The sequence below is a fragment of the Macadamia integrifolia genome, chromosome 2 (assembly GCF_013358625.1).
Source record: "Macadamia integrifolia cultivar HAES 741 chromosome 2, SCU_Mint_v3, whole genome shotgun sequence".
NCBI classification, from domain to species: Eukaryota; Viridiplantae; Streptophyta; class Magnoliopsida; order Proteales; family Proteaceae; genus Macadamia; species Macadamia integrifolia.
Window position 1 is genome coordinate 18536781 of NC_056558.1, and position 18365 is coordinate 18555145.

General features: G+C 39.5%; 1 long non-coding RNA gene across 1 annotated transcript; it reads right to left on the reverse strand.

Annotated features, from left to right (window-relative positions):
• Positions 1-6852: 6852 nt before the first annotated feature.
• On the reverse strand, positions 6853-8492 carry LOC122058120. The gene is made up of 4 exons (XR_006133678.1): positions 8364-8492; positions 8132-8290; positions 7279-7717; positions 6853-7193 (listed from the first exon to the last, which is right to left on the reverse strand). It is a non-coding gene; the product is annotated as an uncharacterized LOC122058120 (long non-coding RNA).
• Between the last annotated feature and the right edge of the window lie 9873 nt (positions 8493-18365).

Below are 18365 nucleotides of genomic sequence, written 5' to 3' on the forward strand. Positions count from 1 at the left end.
GTCTTTTATTCTTCTCTTTATTTGGTGATGGTGTTTATAGTGGTCTTTGAAGCTTTGATGGTTATGTATTTTGATACTCTCTTATGGTTGGGAACTTGGATTATATTTTTGTAGATGTTGTTACTTTTTAGGATAGTTTTATTTGCCTTAAGTTAATCTATTGTGGGTTGGTGGTGACAGTGTGTCACCCCATTTTGTAATTATGTTCATGTATGTGATTTTATCAGGTGTCTTTGTAAAAAATTTTTAGAAATTTAATATAGCGCTGTTATGCTGTCAAATTTTTTTTATTACTTTATGAATTTTGTTGGTTTATGGAATCGCCCAATTAATTTAAATTTAATGAAAATTTTAGCAGCACATGAGATGTAATGCAAGTATCTAAACTTTTCATCTTATTACAGATTTTAATCCTTTAAGGCTTTTATGTTTTCCCAACTCTGGGGTCCTATTATAAGACTCTATGGGATCTAACTTGTATGCTATGTGTGGGTAGAGCATCACGCTCTGATACCACCATTGTCACACCCCGTTCCACACAGAACCAGATCGGTGACCGAGTTAACCCCTATTAACCGAAACCTTCTAGGATCATATGACACAGTAACCACAGCATAACATACACATACTAAGTCAAATAAAAGTTGTATTTCAGCGGAAGTCTTACTTGTACATATCTGTAAATACCCCAATACTCTTGATACCCAAATTATATTGCATAACATAATTACATATGAGCCCGTAAGTGTGATATATACACAAGAAATACAATTTAAACATCCAAACCACAAAAGGGGTAACATTCCCAAAATTAAAAACAAAAGAATCCTTGTATGGTATCAGTGTTGCTGACTCGCATAACATAATTACATATGAGCCCGTATGTGTGATATTTAAACATCCACCAGTCCTAGATTGAAAATTCCACGGTGGGTCCCAGCTCTAGCTCTCCGACCGAATAACCTACAAGATCAACTAAAAATGGTGTGCACATGAGATGAGCTCACTAAACTAGTAAGTGAAAAGGAAGACCACAAAAGTGTGCGTAATACAAATGAACCTATATGCATACAGTTCATTTTATTATCTTAGTCCTCCTAGACAATAATTCTAAGTCATAGGTTATGTGCTACTCACAATCATAGTGAGCGTATGCCCCGGGTCTGAGTCGAGAGCCCCATCCCACGATACGCCCATAGGATTGCCAGAGAAGGCCAGCCATTGGTACCAAAAAGTAAAATGCTCACCCAAAGCAACATTAAAGTAAATTGCTCACCCATAGCGACATTAAAGTAAATTGTTCACCTAGAGAGATATTAAAGTAAAATGCTCACCTAGAGCGACACTAAATTTAAAAGCAGTATGATTGACCCTCTATTATATCACTGGAGTTGTCGATAGGATATACCCAATACTTAAACCCCTGCGCAGGGATATATCAATCCTAACTGCATGCTCCTATGTGAGATAGTATGACTATATAGTGCCACCGTGTCTCATACCACAGGCCACCAATGCATTCGTGTCCAAGCCGACTGTGGCATCTGGTCTAACAAACATCATAATCAATAGTTAAAATCACCCATCTCATATCATGCAGCAAGAACAGACATTTAACAATTAATGATATCAACATGTTAAATCATAATTGAATTTCATAATGCACGCATTAATGTATACAATGGCATTCATGGATGACTAGTCTATAATATAATACATGATGGCATGACTAGTCTACAACCAGAATGACATGATGCAATGTCATCTTCCTACTTACTTATCTATGTGCGATGATCACCCTTGGTACAAGGTAGATCCGATGTGCGATGACTCGAGTTCTAGTACAACCTATCATAAAAGAGTTAGGTTTAGTATACCTCCACTTTAAGGTCATAATCAGTGAGGTTTGATGATTCCAATGTGTTTAGTATCACAAGAGTAGGTTACCCAATCAATTTGGGTCCAATTGGAATCCTAGAATTCGGATTAGTAGGTCGACCGACGGGCAAGACACCCACCAGTCCTTGCTCGCCTGTCGATCCAAGAATACTGCCAGATTGAAAGGCCAAGAGCGACGGGCAAGGCACCCACTAGTCCTTGCTCGCCGGTCAAGCCAGCAGCCCACTCAGGATAGGCGGACGCTGGATTTATGGGTCCCGTCCATTTCTAGGCACCCACCACTCGTGATAGAGGTTTTGCTTCTCTCTCCCATTCTTCATCCCACCTTGGAGAAACCATCAAGGGTTGATTTGACCGTATTTTTCACAAATCTAAGGCTTCAAATCATGATTCCAACCTAGATCTAAGGTCGATCCAAGGTCTTAAGCATGGATGTTACCTCTTTGCTCAAGAACACCTCAAACCCTCAAATCCTTCTCTTTAGCTTAAGAGATCAACAAAAGCTTTACAAATCTTGTAAGCCTTCCTCTAAATCCTTCATAAACAACATATAGAACCTCTATTAAACCTTAGATTCATATTCTCAAAAGATAGTAGCAAGATCCAAAGGAATTCTACCCAAATTGAAGGGTTTCACTTTGGGTTTCATAAAGGCTTAAGGATTATGGACCTTACTCACCTCAAATTGTGGATCTCGAGATGAGGATCACAAATCCGGTGTCGGATTCAAGAGATCTAACCTCGGCAATGCACAACGATCAGCTCCTTCCCCATTTTCTTCTTCCTTCCTCTCTCCTCTTTCTTCTTTTTCTCTTTCTTCTTTACTTTTCTCAACTACCGTGTAAAACAATAAATGAGGTGAAAGAGAGGTAATAAATGTTATTTATAAAATAATATCTAGTGCTCAGATTGGTAGGTCACACTGGTGGGTCGGCCCACCTATGACCACCCACCAGTTGATCAGAACTTAGCCTAAACATGGGGATTTTTGATGGGGCTTGGCCCTAACACGTATTTCGATCCCTGTAGACTATTTATATGCATATTCAACATAAAATATGACTACGTACCTTTTTTGTGCGTATATAGCCTCGTGATACTTGTAAGTGCACGGCTTCAGTACGCGGACTACTCTAAGCACTGACTCTAGCTCATTTGGCCAACCTGAGTTCAGAGTCACCTTTGCCATCATGTTTCAAAAGGTACTTACCCCGACTCGCTCAGGTTTAGGTCATACAAGACCAAATCGAACCAATCGGGAAATTAGACCGAGTTTAAAAAGTAAAATATCACATAATTCACCTCTCAAACTCGGTGAATCCTTCCCTTGTACAAGTACACTAATCCAACATAAAGAAAGAGAGTGATAGGGAGTGAAGGCACCTACCTCTGGCAAGAATCTGACAATGGGGTGCGAAATCGGGAGCTAGGTCAAGCTCTAAACTCCTCCTCCTTCTTCTCCTTCCTTTCTCTCCTCTTCTTTCCCTCTCCCTCGTTTTGGACAAGTGAGAGGTGAGAAAAAAACTCACCTCTCTTATTTATAGTAACTCATATGACTAGGGTCTGTTTGGTTGGTCCTTATCCTGTCCAAGTAGGTTATTCTGACATTTGGGGCACGCGAGCCCACCTCCATAGACTCATAAGGTGTACAAGTCATGAGGGAGGTGTGGAAGAGTGTATGGGGTCTTCTAGGGCTGTTCATGATGCGGGTGGTGGGGTCCATGGGCATCAGAACCCAACCAGCAGCTTGTTAGGCCATCGAAAATATGCCACCAGATTCAGCCCAGACTGTTTTCTGTGGTCAAGGCAGTGCTATGCCTTGACTGCCTACTGTCCCCACTTGGTCACACTATGGGTGGTTGCCTAGGTTGTGTGCATGGTCTTCTGACAAATTTTGGTATATGCCGGGATTCGGGTGCAGGGGTGTCAGGTTACTTACCATTTGGGATTGGAAGGCTTGAATCCCCTCCAGTTAGATAGGCAGGAGATGCACTGGCAAGTAGGGTCATCCTTCCCTCTTCAACAATAAGCTACCACGAGCTAAAATCCGGTGGTACTTTCCACTTCCGGTTCGAGACCTATCACAATAGTTCAAATTAGACCAAGTTAGGGCACGGGTGTAACACTCAGCTATTATCATTTTCCAAACTCAAAGAAAATGGAAGAATAGAGAAAAGCTGGAACCATACTAGGAACACTTGTAGGAAGTGGTCAAGCACTTTGAGGAGATCATTTTTGAATATTTCTAAAGAGATAACAACTGGTTCACAGATGCTCTTGGCAGACTAGCATCCATGGTGGAGTGCAATCCATGGCACGGGCCCCCATTTATGATAGAAGGAAGAGATACATCATATATCAAAGTGTTGTGAATTCCCTCACGATGGAGGGAAGATTATGGTTTTCTTGCATAATTGATTACATCAAGGAAATAAAGTGCCCAGTCGAAGCCACCAAAGGAAAATAAGTTTTTGAGTAAGTCCGCCCAATTTATTCTATAGGGAGATTTTCTATACAAGAGATCTTATGATGGGATACATTTATTGTGTGTCGATGAAGAACAGACAAGGACCATCATGGAAGAAGTCCACTAAGGTCTTTGTGAACCCCACATGAATATAAAAATGTTGGCAAAAAGGTTCTCCGGTTGGGATACTATTGGAATATGATGGAGGCATATTACGTGGATTTCGTCAAGAAATGTCACAATGCCAAATGTTCGCCAACATCATACACATCTCGCCTATAGAGTTGCATTCGCTCAGTTCTCCTTGGCCATTTTCTACTTGGGGCATTGGTGTTGTAGGGAAGATTCATCCAATGGACATGAGTTCATCTTGGTGGCAATAGATTACTTCACTAAATGGGTAGAAGTGCAATCCTACTCAGTTCTTACATCTGTCAAAGTGGTGACGTTCATCCAAGAAAATATCATTTGTCGATATGGGGTACCATAGGAGTTGATATCAGGTCAAGGATCCCATTTCTGGGGCAAAGCTGATAAGATTTTCACAAAATTTGGTATCAAGAGGCATAAGTACACCACTTATCGACCAAAGACTAATGGGCAGTGGAAGCAGCCAAAAAATATAAAGGTGATTCTTCAGAAGATGGTTGAGACCCACAAATATTGGGCCGACAAGTTGACATATGCCTTATAGGCTTATCAGACTTCTATAAGATCTTCAACAAGGGCAATCCTTTCTCCTTGGTCTATGGTATGGGAGCGATACTACCTGTAGAAATCCAAGTGCCATCTCTCAGAGTACTCCTCGACAGTCAGCTAGGGAGAATGGATAAAGACCAAATATGATGAACTCAATTTCTTAGGTGAGAAGAGGATGAAAGCCATAGATAACTTGAAGAAATATCAAAAGGAGGGTGGCTAGAGCCTTTAACAAACATGTAAGGCCTCGTCACATAAAAAATAACCATTTGGCACTTGATCATCGCGTCACTGTCTTCCACCCATGATCCTTCAAAATCTATTCTTGAATTGAAAATTGTCAAGAATTGCCATCTGGCATCGATAATCAAGGCCAGTTTTCTTGCCACCCTTGATTTGTCCATAATTAAGATAGTCTCAGTGCAATGAATAAAAGTGATAGAAGTCTTGTTGAATCTTGAGTATTTTAAGTATTACTAAAAGTTTTTTTTAGCCAATTAGAACAATTGCAAGAATAGCAGGACATGGATTCCTTGGATGAAACATTGTTAAAGTGAACGTTGAAGATAGGTAGCAAAGAATCAAATCTGCTACAAGCTACGAACATGCAAGTGCTTGACAAGATTGGATGTATGAAGTTGCATCATGGTCTACTATGACAAGCATCTCAACATTGGGACCCAAAACTCCATGTGTTTAGGTTTGGGACGGTAGAGATTTGCCCCACCGTAGAAGAGTTCAGAGCATGTTTACTCTCTCCCCAATGAAAAAGCTATTTTGCCCCTCGCAGGAGTCGGATTACTCAGGGATGATCCAAAACTTCTTCGGATAGATCAAGGACGAAATGGTGTAATTTGTGAGCTATGAAAAAATCGATATCTTGAAGGGGTCAAGAGCTTTCACTCGGTTTCCACCACCAAAAGGGGTTTATCGTCAATATTGGCTCAATATGTATTATGCATGCCAAGGCGAGGAGCACGTCCCATCATTATAGAAGTGGTAAAGCAATTGAGGGAAGGTTGTGATCTGTCCCTGCCATTTAGGCGAACTGTTTCAGGGGCTCAATGAGATGAACTACAAATGCAAATTAGGAACTGATCATTACTCAGGATGTTCAGCCACATTCCTGTTATGGATGATGGAACAATTGCAACTATTGAGGCCTTTGAATAACAGTCGATTGAAGGTGACCCACTATCAGGCCAAGTGGGAAATTCCTGAGTTCAAGTCTATTACTGATTGGGCAGAATACCTATAGGAAAGACTAGTGAAGATGTCAATTGGGTGTGTCATTGGCCACAAACCAGCTTCTTACTGAAGACCCCCAATTGCAACTAGGTCAGATTGATGGGCCTAACTCACACTTCATTCTACCTCCCCTCGTATATCATGTGATAGTATCAGCCCCCACAAGGGGATCCGGTGAAGATTGAAAACTTTTACCTTCCACAAGAACTGACTACTAATATTGTATGTTTTCTTGCCGAAATCTTGTATATGTAAGGAGGTAGGGCCTCACGTGTTGTACTAAAAATCTAATGATATTATGGAATAAAGGTTTGGTTTAATCCGATTTATCCCAGTACTAGTTTGCATTTGGGGGATGGAAATCTAAGTAATAAAATCATGCATTATCCACAACATAATAAAGAAGAAAAGAGATCATCACAGAAAATAAATAAAATTCAAAATAAAACAAGTAACATCATGTGCATATCACTAAAATGGAAAAAAAAATTGTTGTGTCTGTCCATTTGTTCGCAAAAGAAAGAAAAAGGAAAAAGCTCAGGTCCTGGTTCTATGACTGCCCGTCCTGCCCATCATTACCACATAAGAGATCAAGATCATTCAAACAGAACGTGGGGCCTACGTCAGACTCCCCACTCCCACCTCCATAGCAGGGGTCAACTCCTCCATATACAGGACCGGATCCCCACCTACAAATCCTGGGCCAGATACCCTGCCTCCAAATCCAAGATCAGCTACTTTGCCTCCATACCTAGGGGCAGGACCTCCACCTCCATATCCAAGGCAAGACCTCCACCTCCATATCCAAGGGCAGGACACCTGCCTCCAAATCTGGGATCGGGTTGGCCAAATCTCGCCTGAAGACTCGTGACGTGTTCGTCTTGAGAACAAGAAGATATTAGCAGAGATTCATCAAAGTCTTTCTTCAAGAATGAAATGATGAAATGACAAGTTTCAAATCATACCAGGTCTTGGATGTGCTTTGTGTGATGATACAAACATGTGTTGAGGCTCTGGATCATCTAACGGCACTCGACATAGACAGCATAGGAAACCTATAATGGGCAGAGAGTGAGATGAAGAGTAAAATGTACAATAGGGAGAGGAAGATGCCTTACACAGTCAAAAGGAATAGGGAGATCCATTCTCTCTTCATCCATCATTGTCCTCGGTATTATCAGCTGAATAGAAGTTTCTCTCGTCATCCATCATTGTCCTCGGTATTATTAGCTAAATAGAAGGATCACTCGCATCAGTGTACATCCACCCGAGAAAGCCTGAAATAGATGAGGACACCTCCACCATGTTGTGAACCGGGCTGGTACTCATGTGAGATAAACCCTCTATGGAAGCACCTGCAGATCTGGGAGTGTTGAAGCCAGGGAAGGGGATAAGCCTGCCATACTAAAAAGAAAGCGACATTGTCAATTACAAGATCATCAGAATCAGTGCAAGAATAATCCAAGAAGCACATCAAAGGCATGAATACAGTCTCCCAATGGAGGAATTTTCTGTAATCAAGTATGGGGTCTGTAAAGTTGTCCCCCGGTATCCCAACCAAGGCTGGCTGGAACTCCTCCTCAGAAACAATACCGGGGTTATGCATGGAAGGAGGAAAGTGAGGAACCAGAGGGCCATCAGAGTCAAACCACTACCTCGCCCTCTCCCCAAGGTACCATGCTACACCACTAGGGCCTTGGAATAGAATGTGGAGACCATTGAGTCTCCTAGCCTCATCCCATTCAGCAGCCATACGTAAAGAATCAGTATTGAAGCAAGATCAACATATGCAAGAGAAAAGGGATAGAGAAGTCATACCTTAGTAAGTCGGTTCAACACATCTCTCCATGTGATAAAAAGGGGCGGAGGACCACGAAAAGTCTCATTCTTCCCCCACTTCCTAGTGATGGGAAAATTATCATGTTCCCCATCAGTTAGGGGAGGGCAAAGAAAGCTAAGGTGCTCATATGCCCAGGACTGAAAGAAAACATCAAGATGTAAGAGCATGAAGCAAAATGATGAAGTAAATAAACACAATCAAGTAGCTCACATCTGAAGAATGAAGGAGGCTCCGTACAGACTAGGGTCACCGAAGGCCAGGTGGTCCATCATCTGGAGGAAGCAAGCATAAGCGGCACCACCCCAGTCATACTTCTAGATCCCCTGAAGATCTCTGAAGAAGTAGGCAAGCTGAAGATCCACCTTATCTGAAGGGTTGCTAAATAAACACTGGCCAGCCCAGTAAAGAAAGAAGAATAGACAAGCTTGCTCACCGATAGAGGACACGTCAACAATATTCTCGTCCCAAGGTTTGTGGATAGTGGTAAGGTGAACAATGGAATCCGATGAATCAACGGTAGTAAGCCCCAAAATCTGACTGGTCAAAAGGACGGGAGAAGACTATAGTCTCCCCACCAAAACGAAGACTGTTCAAGGCGTGAAAGCCCAGAGGAGTCACTGTGATCTCCCCCATAGGCAAATGAAAGGTGTGGGTGCTCGGCCACCACCTCTCAGCAATGCTCGGGTCAACTCGACCACTAACTTCCGAGTGCGCAGATGAATGCAAGGACAGAAAGACAGATTGCGGATCATCCACCACCGCATGAGGGGTGGAGCTTGTTGAACCACTTCCAACTTTGTTGGGGTACCCGTGCCTCCGATAAGAAGGATCTAACCCACCCTATCATGAACAGGTAAAATCTTAACATAAACATTATCATGCATACATATATAAGTATAGGCATTGGCACACGTCATTGGCATAGTCATTAACATGCATGCATAAATGCACGCATCAACATACATGCATAAATGCACGCATCAACATGCATGCACAAGTATAGACATAAACATTATCATGCATACATATATAAGTATAGGCATTGGCACACGTCATTGGCATAGTCATTAACATACATAAGCATATGCATTGACATACATACATTGGCATATATGCATAAGCATAAGCATTGGCATACATGCATACATACATAAGTATATGCATTGAATCCCTAAGCATACAAATATGCACATGGACATACATCCATACATGCATAAGTATAAGCATTGGCATACATGCATACATACATAAAAAAAAAAAAAAAAAATATATATATATATATATATATATAATAAATAATGAAGGACTTACCCTCTCTCCCCAGGCAGAGTTGCAGATATGATCCTTCGTACCCTTTAGGGTCAACCATGAGTATCACATCGCTACATTGTCCTGGGAAGCTCAGTCAGTCAACTGGTCAATGACCTTCCCACCACGTGTATGTTTGTGCCTCATTTGAAAAAAAAATATATATATATATATATATAAACATAGGAGAAGAAAGAGGAGAGCACCACAAGTAGAGCAAAATGACAAAACAGAGATTAAAATTTTTTTCAGGTCTACCTTTTTATACGGGGGACCACTGATTTTTCATGGGCCAGCCAAATTTCTCGTGGATTCGCCAAAAATTTTGTGGGCCCATGAGAAATCTCACGAGTCTTCCAATATTTCAATTAAAGAAGAAAATAATAATAATAATAATAATAATAATAATAATAATAATAATAATAATAATAATAATAATAATAATAATAATAATAATAATAATAATAATAATAATAATAATAAAAGAAAGAGAGGAGTTTTCTTTTCCCCAGTGGAGCAAAAAAAAAAAAAAAAAAAGATTTTTTATTCTTCCCAGTGGAAATGAAAGAATACTTTGTTTTTCCCAGTGGAGAAATAATTCCACGCATTCCTGGAAAATGACATTTCTAGGAAGAAGAAGAAGATGAAAAGATAAGTTTAAAAAAATTACACAGTTGCCCTAGTAGGGCCAAGAAAAAAAGAAGGAAAGGTTTTTTAGCAAAAGAAAAAGAAAAGACTAATTTTGAAAGAAAATCACATATTTCCCCCAGTGGGACCGTCAAAACAAATGAAATAAAAAAATATTTGCATGTGTATAGCTAAGTATATATGCATATAACATTTATGAGCTGCTGAATATTGAGATTATAAGATCATGTACATGGAACAACTTCATCCAAAATCAAGACTATTTGGCTTGGGGTATCGGTCTAATACGACCAGAATACCAATGGATGGCTCAAAATGGCTTGGGGTATTAGGTCTGATACGATCGAAATACCAATAAAAGGCCCAAAATGGCTCGGGCTATCAAGTTTAATATGACCAGAATACTAATGGATGGCCCAAAGTGGCTCGGGGCACCAGGTCGAATTCGACTAGAATACCAATGGATGGCCCAAATGGCTCGAGGTATTAGGTCTAATATGACCAGAATACCAATGGATGACCCAAATTGGCTCAAGATATCAGGTCTAATACGACCGGAATACCAATGAATGGCCAAAAATGACTCAGGGTATCAAGTCTAATATGACCAAAATACCAATGGATTGCCCAAATTGCCTTGGGGTTGGGTCTAATATAACCAGAATACATTAGATGGCCCAAATTGGCTTGGGGTATCAGGTCTAATACGACCAGAATACCATTGGATGGCCCAAAGACTGCTTAGTCCAGGTACAGATGAAAAATGATCAAAATACCCTTGGACTAGCTTGAAGATTGTTTAAACATTGCTAAATCAAATCTAGTCAAAATTGTTGTGTGCTAACATCTTGGCATGAACCAAACAATGGTGGCTCATTGAAGGAGTCCCACTTAGTTGCTTAGGTAAGATCTCAACTTTCTAGTTAAATTCACTAGATAGGGTCATATTAATTTCTTGATTGACCGAGGTTTTGCACGTTCAAAAGAATTTATCAATGAATTATTCACCTGCATTTTTGCATTTGCACCTCCGCCATCAGTGAGCAAGATGACGAAAGTTAATGCTCAAGGAGACAAAATTTGATAGTTCTTTTCTCTACCCTTAGGCCATGGCATAAGCATCTGCCAAAGAGGGGTATTCTATAGATACCTAAAATTTTCACTTGTGTCGACAATGATGACAAACAGGGAACAATTGAGATATGTGCTCTACATCAGAGGAGAATCTAGGCCTTTTATGATATTCAGACTTGACAGTGCTCCAATCCTAAACCCAAAAGTAACCCAAAAGCCTAATTCAATCCTAAACCTGGTAGTAACCCGAAACCCTGATTCAACCCAAACCCTAATCTAATCCAAAGCCTTGATTCAACCCTAAACCTGATAGCAACCCGAAACCCTAATTTAGCCCAAAAACCTATTCTGGCCCGAAACCTTTATCCTGCCTGGGAACCTGTTTCGTATGCAATCTTGTGGAACATGATATTAGCATGCTATATATTTAATAATCAATTTTATATACTCTCTAATGGTGCAGGAATGGCATGAATAAGGATTTCCATAAAACCCCAAGTTCGCAACAAGGCAAAAAACCCTCTATGCTATTCTCAAATTTTTATGAGTAAAAAAGGAGCTCGAAACCTACGCCATTGGATAGTCTTTGGAAAGATGACTTTGACGATATATTGCATGCAAAAATCGGACCATTGGATCTCCCAAAATCGCTCTCGAAATTCAAAATGGGGCTAATCAGACTACATTTTGCGTTAAAATTTAGCGGCCTTTGAAAATTTTCCAAAAACTACCTTTTCCGGTTGGCGGACCCAGTAAAAAGGATTCTATTTTTGGCAGACCCACCAAATTTGGTTTGAATGCCTATAAATAGTGTCCCTTCTTACCACTTTCAGTGTGTAAAAAGAATTTGGTGAGATCCCCCTTATTTTGGTTTGAGAGAGCTTAGTGTGAAAGGAAGAATCCCTTCCCAAAGTAGCAGTGTTTCATTCCATTTTTTGTATCATCTTTCACCCAACCACCAACCCTTGCCATTTTTAGCCTAACCTGGTGCTCCTAACTCGACGTCAAATTTTTTTCCGAGTGAGTCCAGCTTTTGCTTCTGCATGTCGCAGTTTTACCCGACCAGGCCCGGCTTTTGCTTCCACATGTCAAAGTTTTTTGAATATTTTGGAGGTCCTCGAGAGACGTGTCCGTTTTAAAATTTTGGTAAAGACCTAGATTCTTCAAAGAAGAAAAGCAAGCAACTGAGATTATTCCCACCCGAGTCGGGAGCCTTCATCAGAATCACATACGCATTAACTGGGGTCCACCCTTCTTGACCCGAAACGGGGGTCAAGGTCATGTATAATTTCTTAACAGAGTAGGTATGATGTAGATATTTTATTTGATATAGTGCTTGTATAATATTGTATATTAAATGTTTAGCCATACATGTGGGTTAAAATCTAGTAGGGAATATTCGAATTTATGCATCTAATAGGAAGATCGGTTTAACTGGGTGAAGTGGGTGCCTAACACCTTCTCAACTTCGTAACCTGACTCTTACCCTAATCTATGGATCATATCAAATCAATCACGGGTCCATTCTTACAGAATGGGCCTACATCCCAGGATCTAGGCCCTAACCCTAGGTGGCAACTCCAAATTTTATGATTCCTAATCCCTGAATTGGCCGTTAGATTATTATTGAGAAATAATCCCAAAAAGGGAATGAGCCCTAGTTTCCAGTGAAATAGGACTCCACATATTATCCCGAGCGGTGATACGGTGGTGTGGGGCCCGCAGATGCGGATATGTCCATCTCGACAGACATCCATTACCCTTACACATACCTATACATACAAGTAGTTGTAGACGTATAGGTTCATCTATACATGTATGTTTAGGCCTCTAAATACATATTGCTTATGCTCAAGATAGGGATAACAATTCCAGAGAGTATTTCATGGGTTTACAATGTTTGTCTGTATATTGTTAAGTCAAATACACTTTTGTACTATCTCCTTGTCTTGTTCTACTTGTCTACTCTCCCTTTGAGTTCTTAGTATAGCTTGCAGACTCCCTTCATAACCACATTTAGGAGTGCAACCTTTGTGATTATGGAGGTAAAAGAATGGGTCAACCCAGTGTGCGCCGATTAGGGGCTCTTTAACACCTTAAGGAGAGTATATACATACAACTTCACCTTGTATACAGAACCTTCTACATCAACTATTACTGTGCCAATGTACCTGTTCTTACCAACAAACAAGGACTACAGATAACATCTGTACATTATATTATCTTTCAGATAAATCTAATGCTCCCTTTTTTAATTATTCTCTTACAATAGATATTGATCCAAATCGGCCTATATGGTTGATCTCAGTCCAATCCCTCAAACCATGCTTTAATGGATCAATGGTCATTAGAAATTCGTACTCCAAAGTCGCAAGACCAAAAGGGAAGAGGCCGCAAGAGCTGCTACATTAACGATATGAGGATCATGAAACCATCGATTTGGACTAGAAGTGGTCAATGCACACCCATGATTTTAGGTATCAGATCAGTTGTATTAATGGATTCATATCGGTATCGTTCATGATCATCAAAGTGGTGGTATTTATTATAGAGAAGGGTAAAATTGTTCAGGAAACCTAGTTATCAGTATTTTTAGGGCCAAAATAGTCTGATTTAGTATAATATAGCAAATCCTTATTAGTGATATCGGTATTGGCCAAGACCTATCTGAGTATGATGCGTGACTGGATTAGTTTAGGGTTATGTTGTCATTTTGGCAAAGTTACCGGAAATGAACCTTAGTGAGTTGGAAGAGTTGAAATGGTCAAACAATCAACTACATAGAGTCAAGGACAGTTTGGTCATTTGATAAGGTTACAGAAGCACCTCAGCATGTGGAATGCATTTTCATAGTGTATTAGGCCGTTACATAGTGTTTGATAAAGGTCCAAAACAACAGGTGAAGGCCTCGTACATCAAAAGTTGTAATTACATAGGTCCGTGCAATGGGATCCTCTTTAAATTTATTTTTGGAAGGCTTAGTGGATGAAGTAATTTAAGAGTTCTACATAGAAAAATGAAGATTGTTGAGTCATGGATCCAACACAAGTGAATTGTACCATCCCAAGTCTGGACGGAGAAGTTAGAGTGATTCTCATATGGTTGCACAAAAAAAAATCAAATTGAGAGGTTTGAGGAAGTTTGGACGAGTATGGGATGCTCTCTGCCAATTTAGTTTAGTTTATTTATTATTATTATTATTATTTGTATATATGAAGTGGGAACAATATTTTACTAGTTCTCCATGCCATGTTCTCTCTTCTTGGCTAAAAAACGATGAAAAATTAAGATTTGGCACCTAGATTCCATTATGGGCTTCTTGGTTTAGTCGTGTGTACCAAGTTCTAGAACTATATCATATATTGGATCACTAATTAGTGGTTGAGATTAAGCAACGATGATGGATACCCAATATGAGGTGGAGATAAAGGGGTGTGGATGCACATTTCGGCTAACGCATGATATGCCATCACAGACGATTGAATTGGTCTGGCATTCAGTGTTTGGTCACTAGAGATACACCGAATCAATTGCAATTAGATTCCAATTCAGCCGGTCCCATGGCTTGCACAAATATGTGATAGCTCTCAATAGATCCAACGATCAATATTCAAACCTGCCTTTTTGAACATGATTGAATAGCTAAGAAGTAATCCACCCTGGTTCGGTGACACCATGAAATGCCACGCTGCCACCCGTGACATACTATTTGTCACGAAAATTGTCAGAATTTACAGTCCCTCTTACGGTCCCTCCGGTCGATCGGGTTTGGTAAACCTAGGATATTTCCCTCGTTTTAGATCAGAATAGAGTGCCATGAAGTGTTGTGCCCTCCAAAGAATAAAAAGAAAACTCCCTGTACATTGATACCTTGATTATTTTGCTTCCGTCAAGTAGTATGCACCCAATCTATGAAGGATCAATCCATGGAGCTATGTTGGACCTTGTAGTGTGTGCATGCTATGTCTGAGGTTCTAAATACCAGGTTGACTACATAATTACTTAGGAAGAGGTAATCCAATACTTTACAAGTGTTAAATACTGGCCTTGATTGGCTTGGGGTTGCAGCCCTAGAATGCATCGTAGTTGAGTTAGAAGTAGGAGTTGCAGCACTCATGCTAGGAAATAAGAAATCCTGAATAGGTATTCCTCTGTGGAAGTAGGTAGTTTGGCTGAACCACATATATTTGATTTTTTATGTATCGATTGCCTTAATTGCATTTTTTTTTTTTCTGAAGCGTGTGTTGCAGAGTGGTGATGCATTGTCCGATAGACTTGGCCATACATTGGCAGCGGCATGGACATTTATGTGTGATTGGTAAATTCGGTATTGCCCTGACCAATCATGATTATGCAATCTTCACAAGGTTTGAAACATAAGCTTTGTGAGAACAAATTTGTTTTGAAGCACTGATTCAGCCCCTTTCAGTGCTTGACATCATTATATTACAATGTTGATACTTGATTTCACCTATTAAAAATGTTTTTTTTTTTTTATTAATTGATATGTCTGATCACAACATATGCATGATGGTCACATGTCAACATTTTATGCTTGAGAAAAAAAAAATTCCAAACAGAAGAACTAAGAGAATGAGGGAGAGAGGGGCAAGGGAGGTGAAGAATTAGAAAGGGAGGAGCCAAATATATACATATATATATATATATATAGAGAGAGAGAGAGAGAGAGAGAGATCATAGCCAGTGTCATTGTTGCTGCCACCTCATGCCATGGAGATGCACAGTTAGGGGTGTCAATCATTTAGTTCAGTTCAGTTTTGGTCTATTTCTTCAAAGGATTCATTTAGGATCATTATGGCCATTGTTTTCCATTTTGACCTTGGGCTGCACCAGATTTATGTGAAGATATAAATTCTACAGGGAGATCTTGTAGAACAAGTGTATATGTGACAGCGAAAGGGATTTGAGGAGGTAGGAAAGGACAACCTGGTCTGCAAACTGAAAAGTCTCTTTATGATCTAAAACACACTTCCAGGCAGTGGTACCTAGATTTGATTAGGTGGTGACATCCTTCGAATTTACTGAGAACCCTATAGATCAGTGCATTTATATTAAGGTAAGTAGGAGTAGATTCATTTTTCTGGTGTTATATGTTGATGATATCTTATTGGCCAGTAGTGACATGTCTCTACTTCTTGAGACCAAGCAGTTCTTATTTGAAAACTTAGAGATAAAGGATATGGGTGTGGTCAGTTATATTTTCGGGATAGAGATTAATTGTGATGGAAGACTAGGACTCCTCGGATTTTCCCAGCATGCATACATTTATTGAGTCCTGAAGAGGCTCAACAAGTCTCAGTGCTCAGGATGTGATGCACCCATCAGTAAGGGAGACAAGTTAAACAAGCAGTAGTGCCCAAAGACTGACATAGAGAGTAGTTTAATGGAAGACAAACCCTATGCTTTAGCAGTAGAGAGCCTTATGTATGCTTAAGTGTGTACTTTTCCAAACATAGCTTTTGCCATTGTGTGCTTAGGAGATTTCAATCAGATGCTGGTATAGCTCATTGGACTGTAGTAAAGAAACTAATGAGTTATTTGCAAAGGAAAAGGACTTCAAGCTAGTTTATAGTGATAGTGATAGACTTGAGGTGACAGGGTACTCAAACTTGGATTTCAGTGGTTGCACGAATGATAGGAAGTCCTCTATGGATACATTTTCCTGATGGGCGTTACAGCCATCTCATGGAGGAGCTCTAAGCAGACCATTCTAGCCGCATCCACTATGCAGGTAGAGTTTGTGGTGCTTTATGAAGCAACCAAGAAAGCCGTATAGTTAAGGAACTTTATATCTGAGTTGAAGGTATGGATTCCATTTCTCGATCTATAAGGTTGTGGTGTGAAAAAAAAAATATGCTGTGTACTTCTCCAAGAACAATAAGAAGTCTGGCAGTTCGAAGCATGGCAAGATCAAGTACCTACTCGTTAGAGAGAAGTTTGGTATTCACAAAAAATAAAAATAAAAATAAAAAAAAAATAAAAAAAAAAGAAGGAAAAAAAAAGAGACAAGGTTGGTAATAAGGAGATTGATGTTCAACATATTTCTACTGAGGAAAAGGTGTCGGATTCGCTCACTAAAGCTTTTCTAATGGAAGCCTTCAAGGCTCATGTTTCTAGTATAAGTGTACTAGGATCTTTTGATGTATTTTTTTAGTAGGAATTTTTATTATTTAGTTGAGTGGGAGCATGTGTTTGCTTGTTATTTGACTATGAGTATTGTAATATAATGAATCTCTTCATTTTCTGCCATTATGATCTTATGTGGTTATTGATTGTATATTTATAACCTCTTTGATTTGACATATCCCGGAAAAGGGTAGTATTTAGCAAAAGTTTATGATTTATGATGATATTTAGCCTAAATCTAAGGCAGTGGTGGTTTAGTACAGTTAGTTTGCCAAAATAAAGATATTAACCTCAGGTTGTGGCGGTTTGCTCAGGTATTGGTTTATATCAAAGTTTCTACCTATGAGGTAGTTCAAGGTAGGCTGATCTTTGATTAGGGAAATGACCTACAAGGAAACACATTTATTTGATCACATATGTATAACACAATTTCCTTGTTTATATCCTAGGTGATTTGGATAATGAGCATCCTTGTGATGCCATATATTAAGGCATGTATTCTACTATTGTTTCAACACAAAGGGCGAGTTGTTTGAATCTAAGGCGAGTTGTTTGAATCTAAGTTTAAAGTTGGGGTATTTAGCTATGGGTATATATGGCCATACTCCAGTGGAAAGATATATCATTAGTGTTATCCAAGTGGGAGAATGTTGGATTTTGTGGGTAAAACTAATACAAGTAACCAATTGGGGGAAAAGGAAAGCAATAATGTAAAACTGAAAATTTAAAAGCTAATTACAAAATGATGGGTAGTAAGAAGCTTACTTGAACTTCAACACTTGAACTTGAAAACTTAATTGAGATTTGAAATACTACCTGCCCTAAAAACCAAATTTGAACTAAATCAAATTTGAAATTGCTAGGCTTGAAGAAAAAAAATCATGAAGAGAAAAACTGAACATCAAAGGGATGCTCCACAACTTGTTCTTATCACCTAGAACTAGAAATTAAAATCATTACACCTTTGAATAACTTGAACAATAAAATAAAAGGCTTGCATTAATCAAAATAAAAGATTTGCATTAAAAAAAAAAA